Source organism: Theobroma umbraticum, unplaced genomic scaffold (genome assembly GCF_002168275.2).
Source record: "Theobroma umbraticum cultivar Fairchild unplaced genomic scaffold, ASM216827v3 scaffold_86.0, whole genome shotgun sequence".
Lineage (NCBI taxonomy): Eukaryota > Viridiplantae > Streptophyta > Magnoliopsida > Malvales > Malvaceae > Theobroma > Theobroma umbraticum.
Genome location: NW_018397263.1, coordinates 7,550,510 through 7,554,677, shown reverse-complemented (window position 1 = coordinate 7,554,677; position 4,168 = coordinate 7,550,510). Strand labels below are relative to the sequence as shown.

The window sequence follows — 4,168 nt, the reverse complement described above, 5'->3', positions numbered from 1 at the left end:
AGCTGACACATGAGAAGTGTTGCATAGACACTTGAGTGAAATACCAAATGCACTTTCACAGCGGGTCATGTTCAGTGAACTTGCTTTCCTAGGCAAGCACCTACATTCTAGTTCCAAGAACCTCTATACTTCAACCTATGAGATCGGTTGCTTACTTTTCAAGTAAGGAATATAGAATGTACCAGTCTCTAGGCATCATTGATATCTAGTCTCAATGATACATTGACCAGGAATAGTTTTGAGATTACCCTTTGTTACATAAAAATCTCATAATTGCAACCCATTATAGTTTCCTTTGAAGGCATATTAATCTCATGGACTTCATCCAATTAGACTTTATAATTTGCTATAATTGATGTTTTATTGATGAAGGAAAATATTTAATTGTCCAATATGAATAATGTTGTTACATGATTGGAATCAAGCCTTAACCAATTGCAATTGGCTGTAGGGCTCATCCCAATAGGTAGTAGATCCTCAAGGTCAAAACTTCAAAGTTACACTCTCTTTGGTAGTGGATTGAGTAGAGGAAGTTTATACTTGACTATGGAAGCCATAATTATAAATTTTTGAATAACATAGTTGATCTTTAGAGCCTTGTAGTCGATCCTCAAGCTGAACAATGGCTAGATCTAAATTCAAATTTGTGTCCAATGGCTCCAAATCTCCTTGCAAGTATAAAAGGTCACCCTTGACTCATTTGGAAGCAAGAGAAGATAATGAAACATTTAGAAAACCCTATAGAGAGAATTCAAATATAAATTGTTAGTATGAACCCTGTAAGCTAATCTCTGGTCATATGGGAATTACATTTTGAGTTATTCATGTATGACATTTTATTAATTTATAATAATTATGACATAGTTCTTTATCTATATGTTGTGATTTAAATACTTTTTGTACTTATGTAGCTAAAGCTCGTGAAACTATATATGGCTCGCAAAGGAATTATATTGGGATACAATTATGAGATCTTTATGCATCAAAACATTATTTCTAAAAGTTCTTGATCATTGTATTATTGAGACGAGGCATCAATAATGCTCAAAGATTAGCATATGTTATGTTCCTTACTTGTGAAGTAAGAAACTGCTCTTATAGGTTGAAGTATAGAGTAACTTGGAAGTAGCATATGGGTACTTGCCATGGGAGAGTGAGTTCACTGAACATGACCCGCCGTGAGAAGTTCATTTGGTACCTCACTTAAGTGTTTATGCAATATTTATCATGTGCTAGTTGCGTAACTACTCCTAGGACTTGAGACCCTAGATTGTCTTGTATGTGGAGCACTATGTTTTGATTTCATCCCTATGGGTGCATAACCAAGGATGCCAAAATTAAATGATTTAGCATATAGTATGAAGCATATGAAGGCAAATGAATGGTCAAGATAGGAATCATCACCTCAAGTGATTCAAGAGGAAATATCTCATTAGTTGTTTAGCTTAATTTCCAAAAACCTAATGATTTGATTGTAAGAACAAATATAGAGGTCAATAAGAGTAGACATTTAATAATTCTATTTTGTAGAATTATTTTATTCCAATTTTGTTATTAAATATTAGCTAAGTCCTTAATTTCAATTATAATTAAGTTATTTTTCGTTATTTTTATAGTTAGTTTATTTCTAAGTAAGTTATTTTAATTTTATGTTTATTTCTTTTAATTTGATTGTTAGATACTAGTTTTTTATATTTTTGTAAGAACTAAGGGAATTAAGTTTAATTTTTGAAAGTAAGGTGTTGAAAGACTCAAAAATCTACTTGCATATGCTTTAGTTTTTTGACCATAACTCGGGCTACAAAACTCCAAATGCTGTGATTATTAACCATTGGAAAGCTAAGAGGCAGAGCTAAAACTTTTATAAAATTACTTGACCCAGTTCTACCTTGAAGATAAAGAAAATTGCATTAGAAAATGGCTCGTTGTATTACTATGGGAATGGCAATTTTAAGACTGACAATTGATGTTTCAACCTCTCATTACGCTTTTAAACCTAATTAAATCAGTAGGTCAACTTAGGGAATTATAGGTTAAGTTCGTTAGTATAAATAGAATATTTTTAAGAGACATTAGGTCAGACAACTTTTAGAGATTCAAGAAGCTAGAAGTTGAGGCTGGAACTTGAAAAGTAAGGCTACAAATATTTGTTCTGTTTTCTTCCTTAGCTTTTATTTTTCTTATTACTATCAATGGTTGAAATTTATATAATGATATTTATCTTTCCAATTATGAGTAGCTAATTTTCTTTCTCTAGGATTGCAATTGAACTCATATGTAATCTAAATTCTTATTCTCTTTCTTGCTTATCTTTAATAGGATTTGAATTGTTTATTCCAGTTTCTTCTTAATGCTTTTGATTACCTGATCACTAATTAAATAGATTTAGGAACCAAAACAAACTTGGGAAAGGGAGTTTAGTGTAGACTAAAATTGTGATAGCATATGGTCACATTAATTGATTTGCGTAAATAATAACAATATACCTATAGGCCATATGTAGCCAGATTAGGGTCTAAACTTAATGAGTCTATTTTAATTTCAATTCACACACAAGGATATAGTGTTTTAATTAAAATAGATATTTTTATAAGACAAGTCAAGAGACTTTTATCAATAATTAATGACTCTAGGTTAGTAATTCAACCCATTGAATAAATTAAGGAAGAGAGTTAAGATTTAGATGAAGTGTGAGGGCTATTGCAATCCTAGATTCGTTTGATTTGATTTTTATTAAAGTTATTATTACTTTGAGTTTTCTTTTTAGTTCAAATTTTGATCAATTATTTTCAGTTAATTAATTTAGTTAATTAATTTTGATTGTTTGGATAAGATTAAATTGTTATATTTTTAGTACTTAGTAAAATTTTATATCAATTCTCTGTGGGATTAATACTTTGCTTGCTTATATACTATTTATTCGATACATTTACTTGCGTAGTAGAATTTTAACTGATAAGTTTTTAGTGCCATTGGCAAGGAATTGTTTTTAGAATCTTTTCTAATACTAATATCAAGTAATTTAGTCTTACTTCAAATTTTATTTTTCTTGCTTTAATATTAGTTTTTTTTTGCTTGTAGATATCTTTGGTCATTGTATGCAAAGAGGAAACATTTTGAATCTTGTTTCTTTTGATCTTGATATAGAAAAAGCTTTCAAAAGACGTTGAAAGGAGAATTTGCAAGTGGCAACTTACATTAGACAATGGTTGAGGATAACAACAACAACAACAATAACAATAATGCCATTAATCTGGTTCTCGAAGCAAATAGAGCATCGTAGGATTTTGCTAGTCTATTTTTGCAAGGTTTGCAGCAAAGCATTAGAAGACCTTCCATTAATGCAAATAATTTCGAAATTAAACCAGCTTACATTCAGACGATTTAGTCTTCAGTCCAGTTTAGTAGGTTACCTAGTGATGATCTTAGTTCTCATTTGGTGAATTTCCTAGAGATTTGTGGATACCTTGAAATACAATGGAGTAACCGATGATGCTATTAAATTGAGATTGTTTCCAATTTCTTTGAGGGATAAAGCAAAAAGCTAGTTTAGTGCACTGCCCAATGGGTTTATTACTATATAAGAGGACTTGGCTCAAAAGTTTCTAGCAAAATTCTTTTTACCTGCCAAGACTACAAAGATAAGGAACGATATCATTGCATTCACAGAATTTGATGGTGAATCCTTGTGTGAAGCTTGGGAGAGATTTAAAGAATTATTAAGAAGATGTCCACATCATGCGATTCCTTATTGGTTGTAATTTCAAACATTCTACAATGGACTGGTTAGATCAATAAAAACCACAATTGATGCTGCTACTGGTGGGACATTAATGAGTAAGAATGCTACAGATGGTTATAATCTGTTGCAAGAGATAGCCTTAAATGATTACTAATGGCCTTCAGAAAGATTGAGTCTAGGAAATGTTGTTGGAGCCGATGAAATTGATGCACTTCGCACCTTAAATGCTCAAGTAGCTACACAAGTGGCTGCACTATCCAAAAAGTTCGACACATTGGGAGTTCATGCAGTTCAAAATTCACTTGTAGTCTGTGAGATGTGTGGAGATGGCTATTCAAATGATCAATGTCCATACAATTTTGAATCAGTCCAATTTAGAGGGAACTTTAATAGGCAACAAAATAATCCATACTTCAATACTTATAA

At 31.3% G+C, this 4,168-nt stretch overlaps 1 non-coding gene across 1 annotated transcript; it reads right to left on the bottom strand.

Moving 5' to 3' along the window:
• Positions 1–3,638: 3,638 nt before the first annotated feature.
• On the bottom strand, positions 3,639–3,745 carry LOC149526953 (small nucleolar RNA R71). The gene has a single exon (XR_016351492.1). It is a non-coding gene; the product is annotated as a small nucleolar RNA R71 (small nucleolar RNA).
• Positions 3,746–4,168: the final 423 nt, after the last annotated feature.